An 11,994-nucleotide genomic window follows, 5' to 3' on the forward strand; every position below is an offset into this window, starting at 1 on the left:
ATATGACATAGATACCAACTGAGGGAATCAGGATCAATTCACATTATTAAATATTTATAAAGCTTAATTTCTTTTCTTAGATAAAACGTTTGCTAGAATATTAGAAATATTAGACTATTAGAAACAAAAATTAGAAATATTAGGAATTCTAATATTTTCTCACTTTAATAGATCTTCTTATGTACTCCCTGGCTTGCATATGCCCGACTTAAGTGATGCTGCACTTGTCTATATGTTTCTATAGAGTAGAACTTCTGTCTCAATCGCTGTTTGTTCCTCCCGATGTCTTGTATAGGCCTGATACTTTATACGAAGGCAATGCATACTTACTTGTTGCATAAATGAACACATGGTCCCTGACATCAGGAAGTCTTGTCATTCACCAAATGGATCGGGTCAATTATGACAAACATGTGAAAAAAATAGAAACCTATCTAAGATAATATATTGTAACTAAATTGTACCAGACTGATGACACCCATTTGATTTTTAAAAAGGGAGTTAAATACAAATTAATGTCTTGGAGAAAAGTATATAGCAAAAGTCTACTTGGGCTGAGCCTTGACATTGGGGAGCATTGCAGTAGTCAGAGATAAAAAATGTCCTTTTCCATCAAAGAGAGCAACACAAGCAAAGTAGAGCATGAGCAGGGTCTGGATAAGTTCAGATCATGAGGGATGGGAGCAGTGGTCCCTGCAATTTGACCACACCAGCAGCATGGGAGTTGGGAGGGCTGCGGAATTTATTCAGGCAGAGATACACTCACTGGCCCTAACTGTGATTGTCACTTCTGGTCTTCAGCGCCTTCTAGCTGGTTCAGCAGAAGCCAATGCACTGGGGCAGCCACAGAACCACAGAAGCCTAAGCAGAAATGGATATCACCATGACCTCTTCTCCCTCCGTATCACTCCCTGCTGCATGTATTTGTCCTTGCTTAGCTTGCTTACCTTAAAAAACAAATATTTATTTAGTGATTAAAATGAGTCAAGTACTATACACGGCATCAAAGTTAATGAAGAATAAGATGTAATTCTTGCCTTTAAGGAACTGAGTCTTATGGGAGAGACATTGACATAAAGTGAATATTTAAAATGTCATGCACTAAGTACCAACATTGAGTTTACACAACACATTACAGGAGATCAGAGGAGGGATAAGTAATCCAGTTCTGGGGGAAAGGGAGATGGGATGAAGAGAAATTGTGCACTAGAGATAATTTATTAGAGAAAGGAACAAGAAAGCTGAGTCTTAAGGGTTGAGTAGGAGTTATTTAGGTAATGAGGGAATAAGGGAGCTACTTGAAACAGAAGAAAAATAAATGTTACTAGATTAAAAAGTATTAATAAAAGGCAGATAGTAGAGAAAAATTAGTCTAGAGAGTTAAGCAGGGACCTGTGCATTGAAGTATCTTTTAACAACATGTTAAAACAATGGTAGTGATTTAGCTGAGAGATGATAGTGACATGAGTTAGGGTAAAGAAGAGGGGACAGATACAAAAATATAGCAATGGTGACAGCAGCACATGACTACTTAGATATGAAACCACATAAATCTGAAATCTCTACCTTGAAACAAGTTGGAAGTAATCAAAAGAAGAAAAGATTTATAGGTAGATAATGCGTTTGGTTTTGAGAATAATGAGTTTAAGGGACCGGTGGGACACCCAGGCGAAAGTTTCCATCAGGCAGTTGGACCACAAAGCCCGGATATTAGGTGAGTAGGCTGGGCTGGAAATAATCCTCAATACATGTGTAATAGCTGAAACCATGAGATGTGGATGAGATCATCTCCAGAACCGTGTGCACGGTTAAAAGCAGTAGGGCAAGTACAACTGGATAAATGAGCCATATTCCAGTGAGTGACCCAGGAATCCTGATAAGAGCCAAGGACAGACCCCTGAAGGACCTGCAACATTTAAAATAGGCTCAGAGGACAAAAGTCCACAAAGAATCAGGAAAGGAAGTTTTGAGAAAAATAAAGAGGAGCAGGAGAGGGTGGGATCACAGATGCCAAGAAGGTAAAACATTTTAAGAAGGAGGCAGTAGGCCAGGCATGGTGGCTTGCACCTGTAATCCTACTCGGGAGGCCAAGGTGGGAGGATCATCTGAGCTCAGGAGTTCAAGGCTTCAGTGAGCCAAGATTGCACCACTGCACTCCAGCTTGAGTGACAAAGGGAGACTGTGTCTCTGAAAAAAAACAAAAACAAAAAGGAGGAGAGAGTGATCCTGGTGTCAAGTGTAGCAAAGAATTTCAGAAAGAGAAAGATGTTCCTTGGGTTTAGCAATGTCAAGGTGACCAGCAATCTCAGTGGTGGAAGCAGGATCTGGACTCTCTCAGGTCCAGGTTGCAGAAAGGAAGAAGGATTCCCAACAACTCTCAGGCATTGTGGCTGCTCTGAGACTCAGGAGAAGGTTTGGCAGGAGAGTGGGAAGGAGAGGCAGGGCTGTGTCCAGACAGCGGGGCTGCTCCAGTGAGTTCCCCCTGCCCCATGGGAAGGGTGACCTGAAAGGACTGTGGTGACATTGAGGACGTCAGGGAGCAGTCAGGCTGGGAGCTGGACTGGCTGCCCACATGGAAACTGAAGTCACTAGAAAATGAGCAAGGAGACTGGGAGGCTGGTCAGTTTTCAATGTGTTTGGGGAGGGACAGAAAGTCAGTAAGTGATGGAGATGAGAGGGGTGGAAGATGGCAGAACACCATGACACCCACCTCAGAGAAGCCAGGATATTTACCTGAGAGTAGAAGAAAGTAGTGTGAAGCTGCCTTGGAAATGAAGACAGGTGAAGGTTTGGGGATGTGGAGAATAAGCAGCCTCCCTGAGGGAGGGCCCCAGGGGAAGACCTCAATGTCCTCAGGGAAGAGACAGATTTCCCTTAAGGCCAGGAAAACTGGGACATGAACTTGCATATGCCTACCATGAGCAAGAATTTCTCAGGACACTCAGTGAGAAGGTCTGAGAAGAGGGACAGTGGAGGTCAAATCTAAGAAGAGAAAGCACAGAGCAGTTTGTGTGTGGGAGAGGCTGCAACAGGAAGATGGCTAGGAGCTGAAGCTGGGGGCAGGATGCTGGGGTCAGTGGTCCAAGGGGCTCGGCTGGACAAAGAGCTGCTTTCGTGAGTGAGGAAGTGATCTGAGGTCCGTAAGATGAGATCAGAGGCCTCAACAAGCCAGCGAGGGGGAGTCTGTGGCTGGGGAAGCCCCTCATGTCGGAAGCACAGGCTTCAGCTGCAGCCCCAGGGCCATAGGAACTGAGGCTATTGCAAGAGGCCAGGAGGTTGACTGCATGCTGCTATCCTAGCCCCCAAGCCTTCTCAGCCTCCACGGTGCCACACTGATTTTTCTTTCAACCTGTCCCCCAACCTTCTGTATATCCCCAACCCGGGGCCATGGCACTTTGTAGCACTGGCACTACCAAGGGAAAAACGAGTCTCTATGTAAGCCCATTTTTCAGATAATAGAAACTCAGTCTTCTGAGAACCAATTTCATATTTTAAAATTTCTTGACAGAAATTGGCCAAGTTGGCCGGGCACAGTGTCTCATGCCTGTAATCCCGGCACTTTGGGAGGCCGAGGTGGGTGGATCAATTTGAGGTGAGGAGTTCGAGACCAGCCTGGCCAACATGGTGAAACCCCGTCTCTATAAAAATAACAAAATTAGCTGGGTGGGGTAGAACATGCCTGTAGTCCTAGCTACTTGGGAGGCTGAGGTGGGAGGATTGCTTAAGCCTGAGAGGCAGAGGTTGAAGTGAGCCAAGATCATGCCACTGCACTCCAGCCTGGGTAATAAAGTGAGACTCTGTCTCAAAAAAAGAGAGAGAAAGAGAGAGAAAGAGGAAAGGAAGGAAGGAAGGAAGGAAGGAAGGAAGGAAGGAAGGAAGGAAGGAAGGAAGGAAGGAAGGAAGGAAGGAAGGAAGGAAGGAAAGGAGAGAGGGAGGGAGGGAAAGGAAGGAAGGAAGGAAGGAAGAAGGAAGAAAGAAGGAAAAACAGAAAGAAGACAAGAGACAGAAAAGAAAGAGAAAAGGAAAGGGCAAAAGAAAAAAGGACCAAGAAAAAGAAAGAAAGCACAGAAAAAGGAATAAGAAAGAACGAAAAAGAAAGAAGATACGAAAGAAAGAAAGAAAGAAAGAAAGAAAGAAAGAAAGAAAGAGAGAAAGCGGAAATGAAAATTTTTAAAAATCACCAATTCTGATAAAAAAAAGTTGTAATAGGGATTGTTTGTGAAAAGGACAATTTTAAACACTATTTTTTTTTTCTTTTTGGTAATGATTAAGGGGCCTTGTGTCTGTTTTGAAAAGAGGTAGCGCATAACTAAGTGAATGATGGTGACTATGGTCATCATTATTGATGTCAATTACATGTCCTGTTATAATATGTTGATGCTCAGGGTCTTTTGAGACAGACTAGTAGCAGCCTGTATGCTGTGGTTACTAAGCAGTCCCTAAAACTACCACTCTACTGGTTCTTGGTCCACTTTGTTGTTGTCGTCATTGTTCTGTTGCTTCCCTGACTGCACTCATTACTTCCCTGCGTAAGTAAGGGAGATTATCCCGGATAATCTGGGTAGACCTGATTCAATCACTTGAAAGGCCTTAAGAGTGAAACTGAGGCTTCCCTAAGAAGAAGAATTCTGTCTGTGAACAGCAGCTTCAGCTCACACCCTAGAGTTCCAGTCTGCCCTCCTGATGGCCTGCCCTGTGGATTTCTAACTTGCCTAGATATTGCAAGCCCATTTCTTACAGTAAATCCCTTAGTGTACATGTCTTACTGACCTGTCTGGGTGAATCCTGACTGAAGTATTAGCCAGTCAAAACAATGTTTTCAAATAATAATAATAATAATGTTTTCTGCTTTCCAAAATGACTTAGTTTTTACCCAATCCCTTCAGTGTAATTATATTACTCATTTATAATTCAGTTAGGTTCCTTTGTTAGTGTTTGGGTTCCATTTTGGCTTCCCCTATATCGTGGCTGATTTTAATTATTTATCTAATTTTTGAGTATATTAAAAACATGGGTTTAAAGATCAGAACTAGACAAAAATGTATACCCAGAAAAGTCACTCAACTTTCTTCCCTTCTGCTTCATTCCCATCCCCTTTTTCTATCTACTCTATTTCCATCCACTTTCTGTAAGAAATCAGCCCCAATAGTTTCTGGTATACACTTTCTCTATTTCTTTCATTTGACACAAATGAGCAGATATATGTATATTTCTTATGTTCCCTTACTTCTTACTTAAAAGAGCATAATATAGATACCTTTTTCTTAACAATAAATCCTGGAAATCACTCTACCCCAGTTCATAGAGCTCCTCTTCATTCTTTTCTATAGTCGCATAGTACTCCACTATGCAGATGTCCCATAGTTTACTCTATCAGTCCCCGGTGAAGGGGCATTTAGATTGTTTCCAGTATCTTGCAATTATAAGCAATATCTTAAGCAATGTGAAGTTAAAAAAATAAAATGGTGCTCTCATTTCATACTTTTCTGAGTAGGTTTATAAATCTTGAGGTCCAGAGAGGGAAAATGTTGAAAGGCATAGAAGACATTGGGGAATGGGCAGCAGTGTGCAATTCAAACTTAGTGATGGAAAACCCACACTTTGGGGAAAATCACCCTACATTACAGTGGGTACAGCAATGAAAGGAAAGGCAGATGAACTGGAATATATTCTCTTAGTCAGTGGTCCATCAAGAGAATATGTACTTCAAGGGAAGTACAAGTTAATCCTTTAGGGTACAGAAAGAAAATATTGAGGCCAGGTGTGGTGGCTCATGCCTTTAATCTCAGCACTTTTGGGAGGCTGAGGTCAGGAGTTCGAGACAAGCCTGGCCAACATGGTGAAACCCTGTCTCTACTAAAAACACAAGAATTAGCCAAGCATGGTGACATGTGTCTATAATCCTAGCTACTTGGGAGCTTGTGTCAGGAGAATCGCTTGAACCTGGGAGGAAGAGGTTGCAGTGAGCCAAGATCGCGCAATTGCACTCCAGCCTGGGTGACAAGAGTGAAACTCAATCTCAAAAAAAAAAAGAAAAAAGAAAATATTCAAACTTTATTTTATGTTTAAGCTTTAGCTAAAATGAAACGTGTTATGATTATTTAATACACAGGCTGACAGTGATGACCTCACCGTACCAGTGTCTGTTGGTCACAAGCCATGTGTATACTCTGCAGCAAGGATGGGCTGGCAGTGAAAACTTCATGTGTCATTTTGCTTTCAGTGAATTGCAATGTACCATAGTCTAAGTGCTATAGGATGTCACTGGTATGGCTGGATTCATTAAAGCAAGACTTAAAACATAGAAGAATCTTTACAGTGCATTTTTAATGACATGAGGAGTGACTATGAACATCTTTTGTACCTCAGAGAAATTTGCTGGTGAGTGCATAGAAAATTACTTTGAAGCGCTGTTAACTTGGAGATGGAATTTAACATTCTTCTGTTACAAAAAAGGAAGTGCTCCAAAGTTACCAACCTTTCTCTAATAACATATGACATTAAGTAGTTCATAATCAAGCATATATTTTATATTCTCAAAAAACCCCACAACCTGCTTCTTCAAAGTAACAAAGAATGAGAAAGTAACAATATTTCAAAAGAAATTAATGCTTTGAGAAATCATTTAGAAGGATAGAAATATGATTTGGTCATCAGAAAAAAAAAAGTGTGCCATCTATTTTTAAAAATACCCTTATATCTGTGCCCTTAAAATAATTTAGAAATAATTGTTTAGTCTCCTTAAAATTTTTCCAGAACAAAGGCTTTTAATGAGTTTTAAACTCAGATGTTTTAAAGTAAAAAGTCAATGTTTTCTGATCAGTTTGCAAGGAAAAGTGGTCAGAGCTGGGGAAAATAGAACTTTATTGGCCAAATTTCAATGAAAACCAGCATGTGCAGGCAATGATACACCTCTTCCATTTGGATTAGACATATTGCAAGGTATCTTCTCATTTGTAGCACTCTTTAAAACCAAGAATCAGGATAATCTAAGCTGGGAACCAGAACTTTGGATTGTTAAATCACAAGGTGTTAAGCCGAGATTTAAAAAATTTAACTAGGCCTATTCAATTACATTACTCTGTCATTTGTTAACATTAATTTTAGTAAGATTAAAAAGGAATTTTAAGGGCAGGAGCAGTTACTGAAGACTGTAATCCCAGCACTTTGGGAGACCAAGGCGGGTGGATCACTTGAGGTTGAGAGTTCGAGACCAGCCTAGCTAACATAGTGAAACCCCATCTCTACTAAAAATACAAAAAGTATCCAGGTATGGTGGTGGCATGCACTTGCAATCCCAGCTACTTGGGAGGTTGAGGCAGGAGAATCGCTTGAACTCAGGAAGCAGAGGTTGTAGTGAGCTGAGATCATGCCACTACACTCCAGCCTGGGTGACAAAGTGAGACTGTCTCAAAAATAAAAATAAATGGAAATATATTTTAAATAATTATTAAACAAAATGAATATTATTTTAAAACATGATTCATTTACTATTTACATATTCCCTTTTCAGGAATATGGATGCCTTATAATACATATAATGTATCTGTATCTGTATATTAGTACTTATATGTAAATTATAAATAAATAAGCATATGCTGAGGGAGTGTGTTCAATTTTTAACTGATTGTGATATGTGACCAAGATGTCTGAAAAACACCTTCTAAAGATTATATTTTGCAAGTGAACTTTTCACCATTAATACCTGGCTAGTAGAGTTTTAAAAATTATTTTCTTTCATTTCCTGATTTTCAGAATAATAGATTTGTGTTCTATCTACCTCTAAAGGTGACCAATGAGATTTTATTTGCTTTCTCCCTCTTTCTATGTGCATGTATCCATACAAACATACACATGTATACACATATGCATATAATCTTTTTTAACCATTGAGAATGAGTAGCAGATTGTTTTCCTTTATTCCTAAATATTTCCATGTATATTTCCTAAGAACATGGACATAGCCATAGTACAGTTATCAAATCAGAGAAGTTAATGTTGATTTTGACAGCAGAATTTGAAGATCTTGACTTAATGTGATCAGATAATAAACATAAAACTGAAGTAAAAACTAAGAACAAGTCCAATATATTTACCTGAATTGTCTCATCTGTAATACAGAAACTAACATCTGCTTTACATACCCAACAAAAGTGCTGTGAACATTAAGGAAATGCTGAAAGTACTTCGGAAAACAAAAATGTTGCATCATTTAAATATTGTCATAATCATTTTTTATCAATTTTATTGTTGATGTGTAAGAAGGTGGTTGCTCTTAAATATAATTATTTTAAGCACTGTTTTAAAGTGTTAGGCTATTTTAATTTTTAAAACATACACATATGTGTGTGTACACATTTATGTGTGTGTATGTGTGCATATATATGTATATATACCTCCACTAATTAAATTTACTACTACACCAAGAATAAAAGTCTTAACATAGTCATAATATAATCTACAATTATGATTAGGAGCCCAGCAACAAAATACCATGCAAGGCAAAAGGTAGAAAGACAAGGATGAAGCATTGACATTGTGAGTGTGTGGACAGATAGCTGTTCCTGCCTTACCGTGTTAACCAAAAGAGACTGTACTTGGTTCACAGCTAGTGCAACTTACTGTTAATTACCAATATCTTGCAGATTAGCAGAAGTTAGGTGAGATGGGGTGGAAAACAGCCATGTCAACTTAATGGCACTCTTATCAAGAGTCCCCAAGAGACCAGAAGCTCAGAAGCAAACAGGAGCAGAAATGGAGAGTAACTACAGAAGGTTGTTTTGAACTTGATTTTCAGGTGGTAGGAGCATCAAGGAAGCATTCTGGAGTGTGTTCACTTGGTCTCTGTCTCTCTCAGATATGCCGTAAATCCCACTGGTCTCCCTGGAGAAGACAAAGGGCTTGAGGAAAAACTTATTGCTGTCTTTACCAAAGAGGACAAAAGGATTCCAGGAAAAAATAACCCAGAATGTAGTAAAAGTCAGGGGAAGTTTTTATGAAGGCAGGGTAACATCTTAACAATTGTATGGCTTAGAGTCAAAAGTAAAGAAAGAGATTTTCAGCCTTGGAACTGGCCCTGATGACCCTCCCACTTAGGATGAATCCAGATCTTCTGAGGAAAAAACAACATCACTGCCCTTAAGAATAATCAAGAGAATATCAAGGTATTGACAAGCATAAGAAATCCTGACCTGAACATCAGACAGAGAAATGACTGGAAAATGGTTCCCTCCTTCCTGAATCAGATGAAGGAACCCACCCAGATCTCCCAAGGCAAATCAGATTTTCTCATTTCTGCTTCCACTTGAGGTTTGTAATTTTGGAACAGATGAGAGGAGAGAAGAAATGAGCAGCTGGCTACATAGATGGTATCCAAAAACAGGATTTGGTCTTCTAAACAAGGCTGATGATATTAGAATGATAGGCTCCTGGCAAGAAGAAGAAGGCATCTCTCAAAAACCAGGATAAACATGTTTGGCAAGAAGCTGTATGATCTGATAAAGAGGACTTCAACATGAAATTTAGGACAAGGAGCAGGGAAATGTGCTTATATAATGCTGTGAAGATACTGCTGTTCAGGTCTGCTCTCTGCTCTTCTCCCCCAGCTCCATGCCTGGGAAGCTTATGGAAGCACTGCATCATGAGGCTCCCATCCCTTTTCTTTGGCTTGTACCAGTGAGAGCCACCATGGAGAAATTCTGGGTTCAAGTAACCACACCTTCCTCTTTCCCCTTCAGACCAAGGAGTTGTAACAACTCTATGTAGTTGCCACTAAAGCTGCTACATTATCCAGCCTCAGTTTCTCCTAATTGTCTCTACACTTTGTAAGTAAGATCTTTAAAATCTGCTTCTCAATTGCCCTTAAGTATACCAGCTGTTTCTTCCATGACTCTGACAGATATTATAGTTATCTATATGGAGGATGGTGACTGCAAGGGAAAAGAAGGAAGTGTATGGGAGGAAGTTTCTGGTGATTTTCCATAGCAAGGCGAAAAGGAAACAAGACAGGAGTTGTGCCAGTTGTTGGCAAGAGCACTGATATCTGTGGCTACGGAAGACTGCATAGCCATGAATGTATTTGGATGATGAAATGAAGCAGAACTTTTAATTCAGATTGTTAAATACAACCCAAGCAGTGAAGCTTGTCACTGCAGGGCAGGAGTTCAAAAGAGACTGATGAATCCTAGGGGTTTGGAATAGCACCGGCTGTCAGGAAGGTGCACACCTATCTTAGTAACCATTTGACTGAGGATGGACTCAGCTAATGAAAAAGGAGGGAGAAGGGAGGCATGAAAGTATTGGACTATCTATACTAGTGCTTCCCAACAGGGGGCAGTTGTACCCCGCATGAAACATGTGGCAATGTTGGGAGATGTTTTTGATTATCATTGTTACTAGAAAGGGGTCCCAATCCAGACGCCAAGAGAGGGTTATTGGACCTTGCACAAGAAAGAATTCAGGGCGACTCCACAAAGTAAAGTGAAAGCAAGGTTTATTAAGAAAGTAAAGGAATAAAAGAATGGCAGGCCGGGCACGGTGACTCATGCCTGTAATCCCAGCACTTTGGGAGGCCAAGGCGGGTGGATCACCTGAGGTCAGGAGTTCGAGACTAGCCTGGCCAACATGGTGAAACCCTCTCTCCACTAAAAATACAAACATTAGCTGGCTGCAGTGGCAAACGCCTGTAATCGCAGCTACTTAGGAGGCTGAGACAGGAAAGAAACAGAGGTTGTGGTGAGCCGAGATAATGCCACTGCACTCCAGCCTGGGCGACAGAGCGAGACTCCATTAAAAAAAAAAAAATAGAATAGCTACTCTGTAGGCAGAGCAGCAGCATGGGCTGCTCAACTGAGTATACTTATAGTTACTTCTTTATTGTATGCGAAGCAAGGGGTGGATTATTCGCGAGTTTTTCAGGAAAGTGATGGGCAATTCCCAGAACTGGGGGTTCCTCCCCTTTTTAGACCACATAGGGTAACTTCTAGATGTTGCCATGACGCTTATAAACTGTCCTGGTGCTGATGAGCGTGTCTTTTAACAAGCTAATTTATTAGAATTAGCATATAATGAGCAATGAGGATGACCAGCAATCACTTTCTTTGCCATCTTGATTTTGGTGGGTTTTTGCCAGCTTCTTTCTTGCTGTTTTATCAGCAAGGTCCTTATGACCTGTATTTGGTACCAACCTGCTATCTCATCTTGTGACTAAGAAGGCCTAAGCTACTGGGAATGCACTCCAGCAGGTCTCAGCCTTATTTCACCCAGCCCCTATTCAAGATGGAGTCTCTCTGGCTCAAGCACCTCTGACATCATGACTGGTAGGAGATGGAGATGCTTCTGGCATCTAGTGGGTTGAGGCTAGGAAGGCTGATAAACGTCCTAAAATGCAGAAGACAACCCCAAAGAACCTTTCAGCCCCAAATGTCAATAGTGTGGAAGTTGAGAAGCCCTGATCTACAGCCTGGCTAGCCAAGTGGAAGCTGTGGACCATGTGTCTACTATAATGGTTAAGAATGCAGTCTCTGGAATTAGCTAGACCTGAGTTTGAATTCCAGCTAGTGATGTTGGGCAAGTAATCTAACCTCTCTAAGCTTCAGTTTCATGTTCTTTTCAGCTTTCAAGCAAGATCTATTGAGCACCCCCTTATGCCACGTCACACTATGTGGTGAGCAAGTACAAATGGTCACAGTAACATTTAAGTTAGCTAGAACTCCAAGGAAACAGGGCATTCTGGGTCATGGACTTTTCCGGTTGAAAACTGGTGTTCATTCCTGTCTCATAATACATGTCAAGTAACTCTCTTGCTCCTTTTCTATTATTGTTACTTATTATGGCTTTTATAAAATTTACTGGATCCTGGGAAACAACTTGCACATTCCCAGTAGCTGAGGCAGCTACTATTGGCTGACCATTCAACAGCCAGAGCCTTTTGTGAGAGTGATTTCTTTGTGTGTTTTTTAATTTATTATTCTAAAATTAATATTATTTTAATTG

This window comes from Rhinopithecus roxellana, chromosome 8, assembly GCF_007565055.1.
Source record: "Rhinopithecus roxellana isolate Shanxi Qingling chromosome 8, ASM756505v1, whole genome shotgun sequence".
Lineage (NCBI taxonomy): Eukaryota > Metazoa > Chordata > Mammalia > Primates > Cercopithecidae > Rhinopithecus > Rhinopithecus roxellana.